The sequence below is a fragment of the Protopterus annectens genome, chromosome 2.part0 (genome assembly GCF_019279795.1).
Source record: "Protopterus annectens isolate FY-2018-M chromosome 2.part0, PAN1.0, whole genome shotgun sequence".
NCBI lineage: Eukaryota > Metazoa > Chordata > Ceratodontiformes > Protopteridae > Protopterus > Protopterus annectens.
The window spans coordinates 1131047310-1131071223 of NC_056728.1; the positions used below are offsets into that span (position 1 = coordinate 1131047310).

The 23914-nt window shown below is 41.8% G+C and overlaps 1 protein-coding gene across 1 annotated transcript in view; it reads left to right on the forward strand.

Moving 5' to 3' along the window:
- Nucleotides 1-23914, forward strand: part of FOCAD (focadhesin) — a 2336882-nt gene that overhangs the window by 23750 nt on the left and 2289218 nt on the right. The window lies entirely within an intron of this gene.

The following is a 23914-nucleotide window of genomic DNA, read 5'->3' on the forward strand; positions in this document are numbered from 1 at the left end:
CTCACTCCAAAATTTTCCTTTCTCATCCATCACTCACCCAACTAATATTGCAAATATTTTTTTCTGCAAATATCCACTCTTAAACCATCTTAACCCTCGAACATAAAATTCTGAAGTTTCAATACATTACAAATTCAGCACAGCCTTTCTGACATAACCTTACAAACCATATGTCCTTTAACTGGAAGATTATCTAAAATCATCCTCCACACAATGTCATGTACTTGCAAATTATTCTTCAACCTTTATTTTCTTCCTTGTATTTTTTTTTTTAGTATCTTCACCTAACCTGTCCCATGGATCCACTTAATAAAAAAGTACAGTTGTGTAAGTAAACTTACCATAACAGTAGATGTTCAAATGATCACTGCTTCAGCAGCCTTAATTATATGGGTTCATGTGCCCAAACTGTTAGCTCAAGCTGAACTGACTAAAAAGACAGGTTTGGGTGCCAAGCCCTTCAATGCTTTCATGCCAACTGAGAGAGGGGAAACTAAGCCCTAAGAAGACATTGATAGGAAAAGAAAGCTACATGTCCACACTCTTGCATAAAAACAAATGAAAACAAGGTAAGGTGGAGGGAGGGATCGACTACTGCTTGGTGATCATTCGAACACCTGCAGTTATGGAAAGGTGTCTTTTTTTTTTTTTTTTTTTTTTTAACAACTGTACTTGTTCTTTATATCCTTCACTGCTGTAGAATATTGTGCTATATGGGTAGGTTACCATAGTTTACAATAACTGTAAGGTAGAAGGGGAAAGGTCCAGGAGCCCTGGAAAATGGTCTTAACAAAGCCTGTCTTACACATGGAAAATTAATCTACTTTATAGTGCTTTGTAATATTATACACAGAGGACCAAGTTACTGCTTTTAGAATACTGAGTCCATCCCTTTCCAAAAAGCCATACGTGAAGCCAAGGCCATGGTATAATGAGCCTTGACCCTGATTGGAATAGTTTTGTTGTGGTGGGAATAAGAGTTAATAGCCTCAGAATACCATTTGGAAATAGTCTGCTTTGACAGTGTCCCCCCTTCTTACATTCAGAAAGATTTTGTCCTGTTAAGATAGTACTTTGGATGTCCACAAACAGTTGCGGTACTAAGTATGATTTCTGCCTAATTTTTGGGTTCAGAAAAGAAAACTGGGAGATGTATAGATTGGCTTGAAGTAAATTTATACCACTTTAGGCATAAAGATTAGTTCTCAAAGAAACCCTGTCTGTGAAGGAGATGAGATCAGGCTGACCCACCATAAGAGCTTGTAACACATGTCCTTCTTTTGTTGGCACCGACAAAAAAAACTTTTCCGTTTGTTTATATATAATTTTCTAGTGGCAGTTTTTTTTTGCCTCCATTCCCATCTGCTGTGCATCCTCAGAAAATAGGTGCCTAAAATGTATCATCGAAGCAGTCGGTTGTAATTGTTTGGGATGTATGAACCCCCCCCCCCCGAGCTTGTGTTAGTATATCCAGTCTGTGAGGAAGCTTGTGGCAATTAGCCCTGGCCATTTCCAAAAAGAACCATTGTTGCCTAGGCAGAAGGGAGTCACGACAAAGATCTCTGGGAGTCCTTCTGAATGTTCAAAAGAACAGTGGAAAAGCATACATGCACATTTCTAAGGAAATTAAAATGCATCCGCTTTCTACGCCTTCTTGCGTGAGTCCTAGAACAGACTTTTCCCAGTGCCTACCAGAGAAATTCCTCACAAATGGATCAAATTTTGGAAGACCCCCTTATTTAGTTTCCATTCATGAGGGTCTGCCTTAGTTCTGCTCAACCTGTCTGCCATACAATGTTGTTCAGAAGGAATGTAAGATGTTTGTAGAGTGAGATTGTGCTATATCATATTCTAACATTCCTAGTCTGTGTAGTGGGTAAGAGCTGCTTCCCCCTTGCTTGTTTATGTACTACAGCACTGTGGTATTATTGGTAACTGCTTGAAGAGACCATGCGGACAACAGATTATTTTGGTCCATCTTACTTGTTCATAAGGCCTTGCATTTTTATTTCTATTGACCCTGCTCCCCCAAGCAAAGTCTAAGGCATCTGTTGTAACTGACTGCTTTGGAGCAGGAGGGGAGAATGAGGGATGTGGATTCTCAGAATTTTGAGGTCTCCACCAGGTGATTTCCTTTTTCACAAATCCTTGAACTGAGATCTGAAAAGACAATGGGCATTGATGCTGGGACAAGAGATTTCAGATACTATTTCATCTCTCCCATGTGGAGTCTTGCAAGAGGTGTCACGAGAACAACGGAGGCCATGTGGCTCAAAATCCTGAGATATTTCTTCACTGTATCAGATCTTCAGTCTGAGTGGAAAACCTCTAGACTACAATTAATACAGATCCATTTTTCCTGTGGGAGAAAAAAATATTTTATACTGAGTTATCAAGTAGGCATCCCAGAAACAGTCCTTTGCGACAGAGTAAAAAAAAAAAATCCTTCAACTCTCTTTTCTTGGAATCGCAGCCTGTGTAGGAGAGAGCTCACTCAGCTGAGAGAGTTCTGGCACTTTGGAAAAGACACTGCAAAGCTAAGGAGAGTCATCTAAATATGGAAAAAAATGTAGATTTTTTATAGCCTGCAATGGGCTATAACAAGAGAGACATTTTGTGAATACCCCTAGAGCAGTTGATAGTCCAAAGGGTAAGGCAAGGAACTGATAATGGGATCCAGATACAAAAAATCTTAAGACATGTCTGAAATCTGGATGAACAGCAATGTCATAATATGCATCTTTTTAAATGTAAGGTTACTAGAAAACTCCAACCGAAAAAAGGGTGACAAGGTGTGAAGTGAAAGCGTTTAGAACTTGTGCACTTTCACAAGCTGATTCAGGAAAGAAAGATCCAGAAGTAATCTCCAGTAATGTTGTTTCATTCTTTCTTTCTCAGACACAAAAACATTCTTGAGTAAAATCCTTTCCCAAATTGAGGAGGAGGAACAGCTCCTATTACCTCCTGAGACAGCATAAGACATGGAACAGAAGGAGAGAGAAGTTTTGATCTTGTGGATGAGGAGGAATCCCCTGGAAGGGAGGGATATCCTTCCACTGCCATTTCTATCCTAGATAGATCACATCCAGGACCCATTTGTCTGAAACAATCTGTTGCCAAAGAGACAAATGGACATTCAGACTTTGTTGACCTGGGGAATCCTGCTTTCTTTTTGGAATTTCTCTGCCATTGCATTTTAAATGACTGCTTACAAGCATTCTGCTGTGACTGTTTATTTTATTCCTTGCCAAATCCCCAGAAAAATAATCGTGTGACAGAGTTAAAAAAAAAAAAAAAAAAAAGACTTTTGAATGTTAACTGGAATCCCAGCCTGTATAGCAGATCTCTTACTCTCCTGTCTGTGGAAAATGGGTAGGGCAAATAAAGTAATAATTAAAAAAAACAAAACAAAAAAAAAAAAAACACCAGATAGAAGCACAAAGAGCCAAGTACCCAGAATGCCATCACGATCCATGAGAGGCAACAGCAACCCCCAGATTAAGTCAAGGGACTAGGAGGATGGCTGGTAGACCCAGCATGGATGTGGGGCTGGGTCAGTAAAAATGAGGCCTAAGGAGACAAAATCCTTTGGAATAATTAAAGGACAGCTGAAAAGTCAGAGATTCCCTGAATCAGCATACATCTCTTAAAACATTTTTGATAATATCTGCAGCAGAGATACCAAAAACTAAATCTCTAAACAAGGAATAATTCAAAATTTTAGTTTTGTCCTTTTCTGGGAGGCTCTGAGAATGCAGCCGAGGCAAACCTCTTTAAAATGGTACAAGTGGCAGCACCTATGGAAGTGGTATCTGCAAAGTCATAAATACTTTTCAAGACCATGAGTACTGACCTCAGAAATGGAAGAAGAAACTAAACTACACAAAGCAGATTTTCCTCACAAGAGGAAAGTGAAGCAAAAATATACCTCAAACTTTTGCAATTAGACTGTATACATTTTAACATACGAGCTTGGCCGGTCAGAATTCTAAAAAATCAAAGTTGCAGAAGCATGCACTTTTTCCTCCATCCTTATCAGAAGAAGGATTAGAATTAAAATAGTAGCTGGATTAACTAAAGTTATAACTGCTGGGGCAGGTCTGGGACTAGCATATAAAAACTTGAAAGACTGAGATACATCATACATTCTATCTACTTTCCTAGGGGCAGCAGGTTGACTATCTGGGGAAAGCACATGCTGTGGCAAGCTCATCCTCCAATACTGATTGGGATGAGCGAGGGGGTCTGGAAATTCCAGTTGTAGCAAATCATAACATTTACTTAGGGAACGAGAACTTCAATATTTTCCCACTAAAAACAATGGTTCGTGCTGGAAATACTTGGAGAAAGAATCCTTCACAGGGAGAATCAAATACCACACTCTCCTCAGAATATGAACCAGAAACCTGAAAAACACTGCACCTATCTCTTCACGTTCCACTTCTTGAAACTTTCAGAGAAAGAGGAATCCTTTTTTTTTTTTCTTTTTTCCAGAAATCACCCTGCAAGAAAGGTCAAGAGCCTGCACAGGACATTGAACCAAATCCAATAAATTACTCCTGTTTAGAGTAACTGACACAGAAAAAGCTAAATGTTTAGTTTCCTGACTAATTTTGTCAGGAAAGATAGGGAAAACGGACACAGTGTTGCCAGGAACAGCTTTCCCAGGGAAGGGTACAACATTCTAATTAAGCAATGGCACATTCCATGCCCATTCTCCCATGACCAACAAGAGAGGCTCTCCTTTGCCCACTGAGAGAACCCCAATAGCCACTAAGGATGACTAATCTCCAAACCATTGTGGCTAAGTGGTCTGAGGAACCAGTTTTTGGCCATAGCAGTCTCACCCACCTGTGACTGAGGCAGATTACCAGCTTGCTGTGCTGTCCTAGGCTTCTTAACTATCTTTTTCTTTTTATAGCTGGAAGGTCTGACTGAGGGAATGGTAGTTTGTTACATGGTCAAGCTGAAAATGGTGTGTTTCCCAAGAAAGCTTAGCAGCAATAATCAGGAAAGAAACAAAACATTAACTTTTCCCAAATGTAATAAAAAGCAGTTTAAACACTTTTCCCACAGCCACAAAAAGTAAAATAAACAGTTTCTCCACAGAAACAAAAGTAGTTTTGAACAATTTTAACAACTTTTTTTTTTTTTTTTTTTTTTACCTTTTCTGATTAAAAACTATACTCCCATTTAAATGATATAAGTCATGAGATGGTCAAGGAAAATGCTTTTCCCTAGCTTACAAGTACTTATTTCTCATAAAGTTAGTTTAAACATAATGTGAAAGGTTCTTAGCTTGCACTGCATTTGAATTGTTTTTAGTGCTGTTTATCTGCTTTTCTGTTTAAAAAAAAAAGTTCTAAGCTTGTTTCCTGCCTTTCTTGTAACTAATCTAGTCCAGAAGATTTGCTGTATTCAGGACTGTTTGTAAGCTTCTGAGCCTCCCCCCCCCCTCCCCCAAGCCTTTCTGTGTTGGAGGGAAGCCCTCCCCCAAGCCTTTCTGTGTTGGAGGGAAGCCTTCTAGCTCATCAGTGGGAATGGTAAGCACTGGATAGCCTATCTACCACAAGAGGAGTGGTTTCTGGCCCAGAAATTGTAGTTTATTGGCCGTTTAGGCAGCCCATATTTGCATGGGTTTGCGCTTGTTTAAGCTCTGTGCAGTGGTGTTGAGCTGAGGTAAATTAGTACTGGTGCCAGAAAGTCTGCTCTTCACATTTTCCCTTCGATCTGGCTAGTTCTTTCTCTCTTGCACTTCAAATAGCCTAATTGGTTTGCACTTAAACAGGTTTTTGTAGCTATTATTGTAGCACACCTAAGTGCATCAGCACTAGTCGTTCTTTACAGAAATAGCTCCAGTAATTAGTTATGACCACCCCTCCTGACATGATTAAAAGGCAGTTTCCTATGCTTTCTCCTATAAACTTCGTGCACTTGGGCATTCTGAGGCAGTGTAGCAGCTGCCTCATGTACACAGACAACCCTCTTCTCAACTCCCAACACTCGAGACTTGTGAGAGCTGCACTTATATCACCAAATTGGAAGCTTTGCACTCTCCACCCAAGACCAGACTAGCTGGTCAAGAGGAGAAGGTCAAAACCTGCACCACACCACATGGAACACAGCCCTCTAGAACACCCACTATCACAGCTCTCGCATAAAAACACAAACCACACACCCACCTTCTCGGATGTTCTCAATAGAAATTTACTAAAACAGCAGAGACCTCCTAGACAGAAACTCACTTGACCACTGCAACACAGCACAAACCACAGGATACATAGTTCACCTCCACAGTGTGCCCCTCAACCTAAGCCCCTAAGGCTAAACACCTTCCCCAATACACTAATCATATGTGACTCAATAGTGAGGCACACAGATGTCCCACTCACTAGGTTGAATAAGAAGGTGATGGTCAGCTGTCTATCAGATGACAGAATCCGACACACTCACTCAAGTCACTTGACAATAAGTTCAAGTATGAGTCTGTCCTTGTCCATGTGGGTTTGAATGACTTGAGACGCACCTCCTTGGGCTACATGAAAAGACATGGTGGAGCTCACAGATTATGTGGCCCAGGTAGGTATGACACTAGCCCTGAGCAGTATCTTACCATCACCCAGAATGATACTGCAGTACAAACAAAAAATGATTTTCAACAATTGGTTAAGTTTCTGGTGTCATTCTTAAGGGGATCCAGTATATGTCTGCTTGGGATGACAGGACTGACTGACCTCAATGCTTTGCCAGAGATGGCCTGTATCTGTCACCCGTGGGTTTCTGGGCACTGGCTAAGGCTCTTATCACCACTATAATGCCTTTTTTAGGTGGTGGTCCAAATTACCACTGTAAAGCTATAAATAAATGTAATCTGAGGGTCAGGCTGCTCATCGCTAGGAGTCTAAATCTCAAGATGCACTCGCTCAAAGCACTCCTCCAAAATGGAAAACATCTACATTTGTGTTGTAATGGAGACCATGTTTAAAATGACAGAAAGCACCCCTGTGCTACCAGGCTATAGCTCATTCCGCACCTTTCGGCCCAGAAACATGGACTGAAGCTCCAAAGGCGGTGGTGTCTCCATATTCATAAAGGATATGCACACTTCCAGACTAGTAGCCCGGCATAATGCATCTGAGATACTTCAGGTACAACTAACATTGGGTAAGACGGTGATCCAGGTCATAGCCTGCTATAGGTCCCCAACCATGTCCCCAGACTCTCACTCCATGTTCCTAAGCACCCTGGAATCTATCAAGGTCCCAACACAACACTGTCTTACTAGGAGACTTCAACTACCCCTCCATCAACTGGAAAAACTACTAGACCACTAATATACTGGCCCGATGCTTCCTGGAATTCATCAGTTCCAATGTCCTGGACAAGCTCATTCTGACCCCCCACTAGAGGAAGCAACATCCTTAACCTGGTTATTACTAACATGGGCGACCGTTGCTCTACACCAATAGTCAATCCCTCCCTGGTCAGACCTGACCATAAACTAATCACCATGGAAATCCACATCTTCCCCACACCTCCCGCAAAGGTAACCACCTTAAAAATCTTCTCCAAAGCTGACTTTGGACTTCTGAAAAACAGAGGTGGCTAACTTCACAGCACCCATGCCAATAGAAAATAGCTGCATGACTGCCAAATCGTATACCAATGCACTGTACGAACATGTATATAAATGCATGGAACTAGCCATACCCAACAGAGCCAAGATGCTCTCCTCCAAAAAAAAAGGAAGCCAATCTGGTGGTCCCCTGCCATTATAACAGAAGGAAGAAACTGTTGCAGAAAAAGTTGAAGTCCCAAGTCTGGAAAAACTCCCTTATTAGCCTCAACAAAAAGTTGAGATGCCTCATCAAATCCTCTAAAGCCAGCTATGAAGGCAGAATTGTGGCAGAGACTAAAAAGAATCGCAAAGCCTTCTATAGTTCTATCCAGAACCTCCACGGCAATACCCATATTTGCTCTCAGTTACTGCACAATGGTACCTCCTAGACTGAGCCAACAGATATTGCCAACATACTGGCCTCTTCCCCTACTAAAGGACCAATCACACAATACCAGAAGAATGCCAGGCACCCAGCATTACTGCAATGCAGGTTAAAGTTGCATTGACCAAGACCAAGAATACAGCTTCCAAGGGACCTGAATACAGCTTCCAAGGGACCTGATAATATCCCTGGCTGTGTTCTAAATAAACTACAAAGTGAACTGGCACCACATCCGTGTGCCCTGTTCAGTCACAGCCTCACCTCAGGCTTTGTTCCTGCCGAATGATGCACTGCTACAGTCATCCCTCTCCATAAAGGGGGAGTGACTACAGACCCTGGGAATTATTCCCCCATTAGCCTGATGAGTCTGATATGTAAAGCTATGGAGCACATCACCATGGACCTGATTAACAAAGGTATAGGAAATCTCCAAACTCTAGACTCCTCACAATTTGGCTTTGTGAAAAGGAGATCATGCCTGCTCAACCGGGTTGACTGAGTTGGTCACCAGGGCTGTAGATGAAGGTAAGGCGGTGCATACAGCCTACCTAGATCTGGCCAAGGCGTTTGATACCATTCCTCACTCAGGAATTATTGATAAAGTCACTAAACTAGGCATCAATCCCTATATCACTAGGTGGGTTGCAGATTGGCTCGCAGAACGCAGTGTGAAGTATTGTAATCCAAGTCAGACTGCCAGCCAGTCACGAGGGGAATCCCACAGGGATCGGTCCTGGCTCCTCTCCTGTTCAGCATCTACTTCTCAGAAGTCCAGGCCAACACAAAGGGACTCTGGCCAAGCTTGCAGATGACTGCAAACTGGGAGCCATTATTAACTCCCCAAGTGATGCAGACATCCTACAGAAAGGCCTCACTGAGACCAATGACTGGTGTCAAAACCATGGCCTTAATGCCAAAAAAATGCGTCATCATCCCCTTTGGTAAAAACTCAGTTCTCACTAATTACCACATCGATGGGAGCCCACTGAAGGCATTATAAGAGATCTGGGGATGCAGGCTGACGGCAACCTCTCCTTCAACTACCACATTGCCACTGTGGTCAGAAAGTCCTTCTATGTGGCACATCTCATTACCAAGGGTTTTGCATCCAGGGGAGAAAGAGGTCATTGTCTCTCTACTCTTCCCTCATTAGACCAGTCATAGAGTATAATTCCCCATTTGGCCTGTACCTCACTAGACGCATGCAGCAGCTGGAGAGGCCACAAAAGTACCTCGGGAAGAGGATCCTAGGCGTTTAACACCTGTCCTACATGGACAGACTCAAAAGACTCCAGCTATTCTCTGTCTCATATTGCCTACTTAGAGGTGATCTCTGCTTGACTTACAAAGCCATGTCTGACCCAGCTCTGTTAGAAATGCTACATCTAAAGAAATCCCAATCCCTCCACACCACATGCTCCAGAGACCTCAACCTCATTACCACAATCAATAGAACATGCTGGAGGGACAGGTTCCTCACCCAGAGACTGCCCATGCACTGGAATAGACTTCCCATACATGTCAAGCAGAGCACCTCGCTGTCTGTAATAGAAAGTTCAGCCCATGGATCACTCCAGTGGCTCTACTTGATAGACACTTTGAACTAACATCCAGAGGCATGGCACAATGCCAGGGCACTTCTATGGGCTAGGCTTGTAAAGGCTCCAGGGTCATTAGCCTAGTACACACCTATGAACCCAAATAATCTTTTCCATTATCTGCAAAAATTCTTTTTTAACTGAAGATATGGTCCAGGCAGGTAACCTAATTCCCCTAACATAACTGAATTAATAAATCCATCTTAACAAATGACAACCTAAACCTCTTCCAAAGACAAATGTCCCCTAATTTCCTTCAAACATGCTTGCATTGTTCTATTTTCACTTTCTTCCTGCCAAACCTAATACCCTGAACTGAAATTCATGACATATAAAACTGCACACCATCCATTTTCACCACATTTCCTAATCTTTCCCTTTTTCCTTGTCCAAACATTAATCCTACACAATCCAATAAATGTACTTCAATACTTGTAAATCCTGAGAAAAGTCAGGAGTCGACACAAAGTGGAGTTTAGCGCTTTTGTCTCTTTTTATTAGAAACTTCATCAGAATAATCAGTACAAGCAACCCCACTCTTAAATACATCTCCCACAGCATTAATAATGACATAATTTCCTGTCTATGATGCATGCAGAATAAAATCCATATTTAAAGTGGTAACACTACTTTCAAAATCTCTATTCATTTAAAACATAGTAACAATGTTTCATACTTGAATATATATGTGTATACAGATGCACTTAAATATTCAGACACCTATTTATAAATAAAACTCTGCTTTTAACCTTAAAATCGAACTGATGGACATAGCACTATTCAAGCCAGGATACTCGGAGGCATTTGCCATCTCAATTTCAAGAAATCGTTTAGGGAAACGAAGGAAATGAGATGGCAAATGCCTCGAGTATCCTGGCTTGAATAGTGCTATGTCCATATTGATTTTAAGGTTAAAAGCAGAGTTTTATTTGTAAATATGTGGCTGGATATTTAAGTGTATCTATATACGCTTGTATTCAAGTATGAAACATTATTACTATGTTTTAAATGAATAGATATTGTGAAATAAGTGTTACCACTTTTAATATGGATTTTATTCTGCATTCATCATCTACAGGAAATGTCATTAATGCTGTGGGAGATGTATTTAAGGGTGGGGTTGCTTGTACTGATTATTCTGATGAAGTTTCTAATAAAGAGATGAAAGCACTAAACTCTACTTTGTGTGGATTCCTGACTTCTTTCTGTGGATTTACAGTGTTTGCGGCTGTTTTTTACTCAAGTACTTCAATACTACTTTCATCCATATCTTCTATTTAGCTATAATAGCTAAATCATCCAGATAAGAACTCCAAACTAGAATCTTTACCTCATCCTTAATATTAAAGTTTGTGTCCCCATGACTTCCGTACACTTGCCAAGAAATTGCATTAATTATCATTGTGAAAAACACTCCACTCATTGGACTGCCTTGCCCAACACCTCTCTTAAACTCTATCCCTGACTTGATTTACTTTTTACCAATATTTTCAACAAACTTTCACTATAAACATAATTCAACAGTTGCCGCACTCTTCTTCTAATGCTATATGCCTTCATTATTTCGCATAACTGTCTGCTTCACACCATCATCCACCATCATTTTTACTTCACTTTGCCTAGATATTACATTATCCACTGTCTCTCTAACCAACCATAACATTTCCTGACTCTATCTTTGATTATATACAATCCTTCAGTAATATTCCCATGTAAAGCAAACCTCTTTTGCATCACTTTCATTAATAATGTGTATTACTCAGTTATTGGTCTCCCAGTTGTAATATCCTTCCAATCACCATTCTTCCATATTAATTTCAATATTCCCTCCCACACCTTATTTTTTTAACACCCATTTCCATCTGTTCCTTTCAAAACACTTACAAATGTTTCCTTTCATTATTTGCACCCTTACACGTTCCATACCTAATCCCATCCAGACCCACTACTAAAGTAATATTTATCACTTGTAACACTACCATCATTTTCTTGCAACAGTTCCAGCATTTCTTGCAAAGTAACAAATTTCTTCAAATCATTCAACATGTCATCTTCAAATTGTTTGACTTTACCCCAACCCTCAATCCATTTTCCCATAAGAAAATACTTACCGAAAATAATAATACACTATTTTCATGACCCCCTCCCCTTACATTCTCTGCAACCAGTACTTTAATAAGATTTTCCTTGTCCTTAATCCACTTGGATTAAAAAAAGACTCCTGTTCCTATAATCTAATGCTGATCCATAAATGTCTGCCTTTTGATTTGTAATCAAGTTTCTTCATACAACTCTCTTTCCAAATAAAGTACCTTCTTTCAGTAACCTATTCATACTTTCCAACATACCCCTGTATTTAGCATGCCTCTTCCTTTCTTCTTTTGAACCATCAAATATAACCTTACATTTTTCTTTGAAAACTGACCCCAATAAGCCCATGTCTCCTAAAAATTTCTCATTGTTAAATGATCTTAACCTACCGTAGTCACCACTGTTTCTCACTTGCTGAACTGGACTGGCTTGAGCTCCCTCACCTCCTTCAGTGGTATCAACTCGCCCCCAAACTATTAAACCATCCACTAAATGTCCCATCCCTCCAGAATCTACTCCAACCCTATTGCACCACCAGACCACTAAGATCCAGCAGCAAAAACTTGCAGATCACTAAAGCCAATAACTCTGCTGGTGAAGCACTATTCTCTTGCACCATAGCCAAATTATGGAACTCACTCCCACCCACACTTACCTCCATACCATCAGGCACCCACTTCAAAACTTTACTAAAATCGCAACTAAAAACATGCTGACTATGCCCTTGCAACTCACACTCTAATATCATCCACCCCATCCAACCACTACCTTTCTTTCCACTCCACTAACTACCTTGATTATAGCAAGCTCAGATGCTCATAAGCCAGTACTTATTATACAGCACAAACTTCTTCTTGTAACATTTGTTAATGTCTGGTATGCACTTCACAGATAAAGATTCTGGTTGTCTACTGATGTACTATGTTCTTCATCTGTAAATATGTTGTAAGTAATTGCTATGTAGATTGTTCACTATGTAATCGAATGTATATACTGTCTGTTTATTTTAACTGTGGAGCTTTTCTCCCCGGGCCTCCGCTGAAAATGGACCTACGTCCAGTCGGACACTCCCGGTCAACAAATTTAAATAAAATAAATAATCTTGCCATAAATGTTTAATCTCACTGTCAAAATACTCAGTATTTATAACATCCCCTTGTCATATATTTTTATCCGTAGTTCAGGCACATGTGCAGAAAAGTAGAAAGCAATCTGGTAAAGAAGATTGGGACAGACAGGAAGAAGGCAAGAAGAAATAAGCGTTTTCAGTAAGGACATAGATGGATTGTTTGAAAACAGACCTGCAACAGTCAAGCATGAGTGTTGAGAGGTAGGAGAGTGGCATTGAATAGACATGGCAGTTGACACGACACCCCAGCCCCATGTAGAAAATGGGGAAAAAGGATGATGAGGCTGAATAACTTGCAATCGTAAGACCAATTTCCACTGTATGATAACCAACACACCGCTACCTGTATTTTTAGTGCACAGTCACATTACTTGTTATCAGCTTGCCCACAGAGATCTCTCAAAAGAATAGCAGTAGAGGCCTTTGAGAGATTGAAATGTAGGGGTTACCCTGAACACCTTCTAGTAGGTGCAAGGGATGAAGTTTTAGGGACCAAAAAGGTGAGAAGAATAGAGAAGTTACTCAGGGCAAAATTGGAGGGATAAGGAAACAAATAGAAATTAAAACAAAGCCTTTGTTCAGGAAATGACTGGTGAAGATAAATTTGTATTTTGTGACTACATTTTCACCACTTAGAGAGTTGAGAAAATTATGAGGAACTTCTGGTATATGGTAAAAGAGGATATGAGTGTAGGAGATCTCTTCCTTGAGCATAAAACTTTCTCTTGTGGTAGATTTGCTAACGTGAAGGAAATATTAAGTGGAGATGGTGAAATCATAAAGAATGTAGGAAGGGTAGGCATGCGGTCATGTGGAAACTGCAGTGTGTGCAATAGGGTGAGGAATCTTGATGGATCCAAAATAAATGGTAAAAGGTGTAAGGCCAGAAAAACATATAATTGTAATTCACAGGGTGTTTATATTATAAATTGAGAGTGTGAACAGGTGAAATGGTATATAGGGCAAACAAAAAGGAAAGTAAAGGTGAGGATTATGGAGCATATAGGGGAGAGTAGAAATTGAGCCCAGCAGTTGAACACTTCATGTCCATATGTGGGGGGTGTAATAAAAGGCATGTTTTGTAGGTACTAGGCTATCGGCCCAAGAGCCTACGTAAGCCTAGCCAGCAAGGTTCCATAGCTTACGCCACCCAAGAAGTTATTTTCCTGTGCCACTGTTGAGCAGAGACACAGAAGTGATTCCCGGGGTGCATTTCCCATCCACTCATCAAGATTTTTCTTGAGTGCTAATGAAGAACTTTGCTTGACATAGATGGGTAGCTTGTTCCAGAGTATAGGAAGTCTCTGGGACAGGAATCTATCCCTCCAGTGTGTCCTGTTTATTGTGGTGACAAGGTTTAGGTCCCTAGAGCATGTAGCTTGGAGGGATTGGGATTTCTTTAGGTGTAGCATGTCCAACAGCTCTGGGTGTGACATAGCTTTATATGTTAGGCAGAGATCACCTCGGAGTAGGCGATGTGCTACTGAGTAAAGCTGGAGTTTTTTGAGGCGGTCACTGTAGGGCATTTGTTTGAGGCCAGTAATCCTCTTTGTGAGGTACTTCTGTGGCCTTTCCAGCTGCTGCAGATGTCTTGTGAGGTACATCCCAAAAGGACATTGTACTCTATAATGGGTCTAAAGAGTGACGAGTAGAGGGGAACAAGGACATCTTTTTTTTTTTTTTTTTTTTTCCTGGATGAGAACCCTTTTATGATGAGGTGTGCCACATACAAGGACTTCTTGACTACTGTGGTGATGTGACTATCAAAGGAGAGACTACTGTCCACCTGGGTCCCAAGGTCTCTTATCACGCATTCGGTGTTAAGTAGATTGCTGCCTCTGTGGTAGTTCACGGGTACAGAGTTTTTACCAAAGGGGATGACGCTGCACTTTTTTGGCATTGAGCTTGAGGCCATGGCTCTGACACCAGGCATCTGTCTCTGAGGCCATTCTGTAGGATGTCCACATCATTTGGGGACTTGACTATGGCTCCTAGTTTGCAGTCATCTGCAAACTTCTTTAGCCAGAGGCCTCCTGTGTTAGCCTGTACTTCAGAGAAGTAGATACCAAACGGGAGAGGTCCCAGGATGGAACCCTGTGGTACTCCACTTGTCACTGCTTTGAGGTCAGATTTGGAGTCTGCAACTTTTACAGTGTGGGTTCTGTCAGAGAGCCAGTTGTCAACCCATTTTGTGACATAGGGATTTATACCTAGTTTAGTGAGTTTGGCTAAAATTCCAGAATGGAGGATGATGTCAAAAGCCTTGGCGAGGTCAAGATAGGCTGTATGAACCACCTTACCCTCATCCACGGCTTTGGTGACTGCCTAAAGAAGTAGATCAGGTTCAGGAGGCATGATCTGCCTTTCACATACCTGAACTGGGTGGGATCCAGAGTTTGGAGGTTACCAGTGTCTGAGTTCCATGGCCTTGCAAACCAGACTCGTCAGGCTAATAGGTCGATGGTTCCTGGAATCAGTGGTGGCTCCCCCTTTGTGGAGTGGGATAACTGTTGCTGTGCGCCATTCAATGGGCCCAAAGCCAGATGCGAGGCTATTATTGAACATGGTGCTTAAGTGGGGAGCCAGTTCGTTCTTAAGTTAGTGTAAAACGCAGCCTGGAATGTTGTCCGGTCCCATGGATGCTGTGTTTTTGGCTTTAGAGAGTGCAGCTTTTACCTGCGTAGTTGTGATTACAGGGACTCTGCATTCTTCCTGTATAGGTATGGGCCCTTCAGGGGGTGAGGGGGGGGGTAAAGTTAGCACTGAACCTATCTGCCAGGATGCTGGCAATATCAGTTGGTTCTGTAATTTTCGTGCCTTTGTGCTGTAACTCAGAGCAGATCTGGGTGTTGCCATCTAGATTCTTGACAGCTATAGAATGCTTTGTGGTTGTCCTTGGATTTAGTGGCGATTTTGTTTTCATAGCTAGCTTTGGAGGATTTTATAAGGAATCTCAGCTTCTTACTGAGGCTGACCAGGGAGCTCCTCCACCCATGGAATTTTATTCTCTTTTGCAACAGTTTCCTGTTGTACAGTTTGTTTATGGCAGAGGACCACCAGATTGGCTTCCTTTTTTTGGAGGATAGCGTCTTGGTTCTGTTTGGGATAGCACAATACATGCACTTGTGTAAGTGCTTGTAGAGTGCATCTGTGTAGGATTCAGTAGTCGTAACTGTATTGCCCATCTGCATGGGTGTCATAAAGTTCACCGCTTCTGTCTTAAGAAGCATGAAGTTGGCTTTGGAGAAATTTTTTACTCTGGAGAAATTTTTTACTCTGGTTTCCTTAATGGGGGGTGGGGGCGGGATGTGGATATCAAGGGTGATAAGCTTATGATCGGATCGGACCAACGAGGTGTTGACTTAAGGTGTGGAACACCCATTACTCCTGTTGGTAATGACTAGGTCTAGGATATTGTTGACCCTGGTGGGGGTGTAGATAAGTTGATTTAGGGCATTGGAGTTTGAATTCCAGAAAGCGTTAAGCTAAGGAGTTGGTACACTAGTAGTTTTCCCAGTTAATGGTGGGATAGTTGAAGTCGCCCATTATTAGGGTGTTTGGTTGAACCCTAATATTTTCCAGTACAACAAGAAAAGTGGAGAGGGAATCCTGGAGCATGGTGGGGGATCTGTAGCAAGCTACAATTTGGATTGCAGTTTTGCCAAGAGTTAGTTGCACTTGGATAACCTCGGATGCATTATGCTGAGCAACTAGCCTGGAGTTGTGGATATCCTTAATGAATATGGACACGCCTCTGCCTTTGGTGTTCCGGTCCAGCTTACATGGCCTAAAAGTGTGGTATGAGTTATAGCCTGGTAGTGCAGGGGTGCTCTCTGGAGCCTTGAACCAGGTCTCAGTCACTGCACAGATATAGATGTTCTCCATTTTAAGGAGTGCCTCGAGTGAGTGCATTTTGAGATTTAGACTTCTAGCATTGAGTAGCATTACCCTCAGTTTTTGCTTGCCTGTTCCTATTATGGTGGTGAATTTATTTGAACCCTGACTAAAAAAGGCACTATAGGGGCAGCAAGAGCCTTAGCCAGTATCTGGAATCCCAGGGGCGACCGGTGCAGGCCATCTGTGGCAAAGCATCATGGTCTGTCGACCATGTCATCCCAAGCAGACAGATACTGGATCCCCTTAGAATGACACCAGAAGCTTGGCCAATTGTTGAAGTCAATCATTTTGTCTTTGTACTGTGGTATCATTCTGGGTGATGGCAGAATGCTACTCGGGGCTAGGGTCATACCTGCCTGGGCTACAAGATCGGAGAGCTCTTCCATGTCTCTCTTCATGTAGTCCAGGGAGATGCATCTCCGGTCATTCACACCAACATGGACAATGACAGAGTCATATTTGTATTTGTTGTGGAGTGACCTGAGTGCGTGGGTTATGTGGCGGATCCTGACACCTGACAGGCAGCTGACAGTAACCTTCTCCTTGTTTAGCCTGGTGAGTGGGACATCAGTGTGCCTGACTATAGAGTCACCTATGACCAGAGTGTTGGGTACGTTGTTTTGCCTTATTGGCTGTGGTTGAGTGGCACACTGAGTCTGTGGGCTATGTGTCATTTGAGTTGTGTTGGGGGATTGAGGTTGCTTGCGTTTCTGCTTTGGAGGTCTCTGATGCTTAGATTATTATTGAGAGCCTCTGCGAATGTTTTTGTGTTGCTGTGTGTGGATTTTGGTGGTGTAGATTGTGAGACTGATGTGTGGTGTGGTGCAAATGTTTACCTTCTCCTCATGACTGCCAAGTTCAGTCTTGGTTGGAGAGAGCTTTACCGCCAGTTCATAGGTTCATATGTAGGTACTAAGCTATCATCCCTGGGGCCTATACAAGCCCAGCCAAAAAGGTACCCTGGCTTTTTCCACCCAAGAAAATTATTTTCCTGTGCCACTGTCGAGCAGAGCCACAGAGTTGATCCCCGGGGTGAATTTTTACTATTTCCCATCCAATCAAGATTTTTCTTGGAGTGCTAATGAGGAGCTTTGTTTGATATAGTTAGGTAGTTTATTCCAGAATATGGGAAGTCTCTGGGACAGGAATCTATCCCTCCAGCATTTTCTGTTTATTGTGGTGACGAGGTTTAGGTCCCTAGAGCATGTAGCTCGGAGGGATTGGGATTTCTTTAAGTGGAGCATGTCCAACAGCTCTGGATTTGACATAGCTTTGTATGTTAGGCAGAGATCACCTCTGAGTAGGCGATATGCAACTGAGTAAAGCTGGAGTTTTTTGAGACTCTCTGCATAGGGCATCTGTTTGAGGCTGATAATCCTCTCTGTGAGGTATTTCTGCGGCCTTTCTAGTTGTTGTAGATGTCTTGTGAGGTACATACCAAAAGGGGCATTGTACTCTATAATGGGTCTAATGAGTGATGAGTAGAGGGGAACAATGACATCTCTCTTTTTTTTTTTTTTTTTTTTTTTTTCTGGATGAGAAACCTTTTGTGATGAGGTGTGCCACGTAGAAGGATTTTCTGACTACTGTGGCGATGTGATTATCAAAGGAGACTACTGTCCACCTGTGTCCCAAGGTCTTTTATCACACTTTCAGTGTTAAGCATACTACCGCCTATGTTGTAGTTCATGGGTACAGAGTTTTTACCAAAGGGGATGACCAGGGACTTTTTGGCACTGAGCTTGAGGCCATGGCTTTGACACCAGGCATCTGTCTCAGTGAGGCCCTTTTGTAGGATGTCCACATTAGGAGTTTCGATTTATGGCACCTACTTTGCAGTCATCTGTGAATTTCATTAGCCAAAGACCTTCTGTGTTAGTCTGTACTTCAGTGAAGTAGATACCAAACAGGAGAGGACCCAGGACTGAACCCTGTGGTACTCCACTTGTCACTGGTCTGAAGGCGGATTTGGAGTCTGCTACTTTCACAGTGTGGGTTCTGTCAGTGAGCCAGTTGGCAACCCATCTTGTGACATAGGGATTTATACCTAGTTTAGTGAGTTTATCTATAATTCCAGAGTGGGGGATGGTGTTGAAAGCCTTGGCAAGCTCTAGATAGGCTGTGTGAACCACCTTACCCTTGTCTATGGCTTTGGTGACTGCTTCAAAGAAGTCTATCAGGTTTAGGAGACATGATATGCCTTTTAAAAACCTGAACTGGGTGGGATCCAGAGTTTGGAGATTACCAATGTCTTTGATTATAAGTTCCATGATACGTTCCATGGCCTTGCAGACCAGGCTTGTCAGGCTAATGGGGCGGTGGTTCCCGGGGTCTGTGGTGGCTCCCCCCTTGTGGAGTGGGATAACCGTTGCTGTGCGCCATTCAGCAGGCACAAAGCCTGAGGTGAGGCTATGATTGAACATGGTACTTAGGTGGGGTGCCATTTCGTGCTGTAGTTTGTGTAGAATGCAGTCTGGAATGTTGTCTGGTCCCATGGATGCTGTGTTTTTGGCTTTGGAGAGTGTGGTTTTTACCTGTGCAGCTGTGATTACAGGAACGTTGCATTCTTCTGTTATAGAGATGGGCTCTTTAGGGGGTGAGAGGGGGGTGAAGTTAGCATTTACCCTATCTGCCGTTGGCAATATCAGTTGGGTCTGTATATTTAGTGCCATTGTGCTGTAACTCGGAGCAGATCTGAGTGTTGCCATTGAGATTCTTGACATAGCTATAGAATGCTTTTTGGTTGTCTTTAGAATCAGTGGTGATTTTGTTTTCGTAACTAGCTTTGGAGGATTTTTTCAGGGATCTCAGCTTCTTACTGAGGCTGACCAGGGAGCTCCTCCACTCGTGGGATTTTACTCTCTTTTGCAAGAGTTTCTTCCTTCTGTTGTACAGTTTGTTTATGGCAGGGGGCCATCAGATTGGCTTCCTTTTTTTTGGAGGATAGCATCTTGGTTCTGTTTGGGATAGCCCGATCCATGCACTCATGTAAGTGCTTATAAAGTGCAATTGTGTAGGATTCAGTAGTCGTAACTGTATTGTCCATCTGCATGGGTGTCATGAAGTTCACCACTTTTGTCTTAAGCATGAAGTTGGCTTTGGAGAAATTTTTTACCATGGTTTCCTTAATGGGGGGTGGAGGCAGGATGTGGATATCTAGGGTAATTAGCTTATGGTCGGATCGGACCAATGAGGCGTTGACTTCAGGTGTGGAACACTGTTCACTCATATTGGTAATGACTAGATCTAGGATATTGTTGCCCCTGGTGGGGGTGTGGATAAGTTGATCCAGGGCATTGGAGTTTATGAATTCCAGAAAGCGTTGAGCGAAGGAGTTGGTACATGAGAAGTTTTCCCAGTTAATGGTGGGGTAGTTGAAATCGCCCATTATTAGAGTGTTTGGTTGAACCCTAATATTTTCCAGTACATCAAGAAAAGAGTGGGAATCCTGGGGCATGGTGGGTAATCTGTAGCAAGCTACAATTTGGATTGCAGTTTTGCCCAGAGTTAGTTGCACTTGGATAACCTTGGCTGCATTATGCTGAGCAACTAGCCTGGAGGTGTGGCTATCCTTAATGAATATGGACACACTTCTGCCTTTGGTGTTCCGGCCAGGTTACATGGCCGAAAAGTGTTGTATGAGTTATAGCCTGGTAGTGCAGGGGTGCTCTATGAAGCCTTAAACCAGGTCTCCGTCACTGCACAGATATCTATGTTCTCCAGTGTAAGGAGTGCCTCGAGTGAGTGCATTTTGAGATTTAGACTTCTAGCATTGAGTAGCATCACCCTCAGTTTTTGCTTGCCTGTTCCTGTTATGGTGGTGAATTTGTCATTTGAACCTTTCCTAAAAAAGGCACTATAGGGGCGGCAAGAACCTTAGCCAGTATCTGGAATCCCAGGGGTGACAGGTGCAGGCCATCTCTGGCAAAGCATCGTGGTCTGTCGACCATGTCATCCCGGGTAGACAGATACTGGATCCCTTTAGTTTGGCTAGATAAGTGCATCTCTCACAGGTTGTAGTGTTGGGTGCTAGGAGGAGAGGGTTGTCTGTGTACATGAGGCAATTTCTACATTGCCTCAAGATGCCCAGATTCATCTGATAGACAGAAGAAAACAGTGGGAGCTGACCCTTGGACATGCCTGAATAAAAAAACTATTTTCCTCTAGATAATTGGCCCGTCCCTTCATGGCTCATGGACGGAACTTTAAAGATGAGTTAAACAGGCTAGAATGAAGAATGCTAATAAATTTTAGAACACTATAACCTAGGAGTATGAACAGTGACAGCAATTTAACCCTATAAAATTACTTGTATAAATTAATAAGAATGAAAATATTGTGTTTTTGACATAGTAATTTTGAAATAATGCTAATGTGTCATAAATAATTTTGATGTCAACTTGGTGTTAAAAAAAACTTTGCATTTAAAATTATGCCATTTAAAAAAAAAAAAAAAAAAAAAAAGGAACTTTTGTGTAAAACATGATGTAAAAATCTATGTCTTTAAAAATGGGAAAGTGCTGTTTTAACTGTAATTAACTTAATTGTTTTTTAGGTGTCTGTATAAAAGAAGGGTGTAATGTTATGTTAGTATCCCTTGAAGGCGAAAAGCCAAGGTACCAGAATTGAATTATTTGACAATTGTTCACCCTGGTGTTTGTCTGAAGCTTTGCTATTCTTTTTCATGTTTCCTGATTGTATTTACTGTGGAGAGGAGGTGGTTGTTTGTTTTATTACCACAGTAGATCTCTCCCTGCTATAGGTGAGAACAGTCTTGCATAGCTGAAAGAAAGTAGAATAATTTAACTTCACACACCTCCCATATGATGGCTGACCAGGGATTCAACAGAGGCACATGTGTTTATCACTTGAGAAGAAATACCTCTGTGGGAAAAAACTAAGTGCCGTACAATAAATAATTGTAAAACATCAAGTAAATATGGCTGCTCTGTAGTTTTAAGTACAGTCACACAGCCTGCATTTTCATTTCCAGAATTTCTAGGCCAGGAGTGTCCAACCTGCGGCCCGCGGGCCGCATGCGGCCCTCAGAGCTCTTCCATGCGGCTCGCGACCCTTAAATTGAAATTTAATTGAAATTTAATTTTTTTTCCATGTGTTTACACGTCCGCGTACTTCAGCTGTTCTGCGCATGCGCCAACTTACTTTTTTCACGTTTTTTTCATGCCAGCGTCTTTCCGCTGGTATGCGCAAGTGCCAAAACACCGTTCGGTCGTTTTTTATATTTGCGGTAAAGCTGAAGGAAGGAGCGCGATCGTGGTGAAGAGAGAGAGGATTTATTATATTTCACAGACTACACTACAACATCTCCAGCAGTAAAAGGTAAGCTAAGTAATTTCTTGGTTAAAGGATGCAGTTTCACTTTCTACTCTGCAATTTGAGTTTATGCAATGCAGACAGCCTACTTAGGACTACAGCCAATGTGCTCTGGTAAAATAATGAATGTTTATACTAGGTCAGGTGCGCGACAAAGGCTAATTAGGCATTAGGCGCTTAATAAGCCCTTTCCCATGGCATTTCGGATAGTAATGGCAGTGCTTCGTGCACTAACACTTACTTTCGTTGATGCAGTAGATGTGGTTGCAGTATAATCTGAAAAAGATGTATACATTTTAACTGGGGAATGGGTGCACTGGTGCGGCATTTGAGTGGTGTATTTTTTAAAACATGTGAGGCGGGCTATGTGTAATTTGAGTATGAAGTGGAAGACTACATACATTCCTGAGGTCTTTCTCTTACAAAGCACTTTGTCTCACATGTTTGTAATGTAGTCCACAATTAATTTTAAGGGTCTAAAAATGTGTTTATGTAAAACGTCAAATTATGTATGTTGTTTACGTGATGCTCTGCAGGAGTCAGTGATTTGTAGTGTCTTTTAGTGGTTGTTGGCTATTTATACTATATGTCCGTTATCTACAGTCCTTATGTCTTTATCTGTTTAACAGCGTTTGCATTTTCATCACTTCCTTTCCCAGGTGTTTATCCGAGTTCGCACCTGCGAGCAGTTCTCTAGGCATTTAATTCCTTCCACATCCCTTATTAGCGTCCATGCCCCCCCCCCCAACCAGTAAACTGAGATATTAACACTGCTTTACAATTTCTTTAGTTGCGGAGATAAAAATCTACTCCATAAGAACTGTTTTTGTAAAGTAGTGTTTTTTTTATTTTAAATGCATTTTAAAGGCAGAAAAAAACTGTATAACAGTTACCCATGTGATGATGCACAGTTTCTGTCTTCTGCACACTGAGCACTCCCACAGTGATTACCTCCTGCTGGTGTGGTAGCTGTTGCCTGCTATGCTCTGTACCCATCCCCAATTCCACAGCCACCCCCCCCATTCCATTACATTTACAGGACCTGTTCTCCACCCACCTTCCACTCTTCTTAAAGTTATACAAATAACTATAGACATTCCCTAGTCTCATTTTCCTCGCATCTCTAATACTCCAGCCAACCAGACCTTAAGCTAAGCTTCTCTTTCTTCCGTCTCTTATCCTCCCACTTCATTTCAATACATTCCTACCTTTTCTTTTAAACATCTACCCACCCAGTACTACTGTCAATCTATTCACTGATTTTTAACTATTATTTTTTCCTCTTCCCTGTTAACAATTATCTAATTTTAACATAAATATATTTTTTGTGCTCTACAGATTTACTCCTCCTCCTCTCCTTCAATTTCATTCTTAATTACTCCACATCTACAATGCAACTATTTTATGAGTATTATCTCTCAACTGCTGCCTCTCTTAAATCTTACCAACATCTACCTGTTTATACAACTCTCCATACTCACCCCAGCTATCTCCCAAGCGTTACACATCTCCAACTATTAATAACCCCTTATCTCTTCTCAGTTACTGTCCACCTCTTTAAAATAAAATATTACACCCACAACAGCATAATCAACAAGCCTAACCCTAGACCAATGCCAAAATTCAAACACCCTTGTACATACTCCTTGTTGTCTTTAAACTTGAAACCATGTAGTGACATCCATCCTAACCCAGGTGCTGTAGCCACTCAACAAAATAACAAGTCTGCCGCATCAAAAAAATAGTTGGCCCTCAAAACCACATGGTCTCCCCTTATATACAGCTAACCTTGAAAGTATAAGAAACAAACTTTCAGATGTGCACGTCAGAGTAGCTTACCTCTCCTCAAAAACACCAGTAGC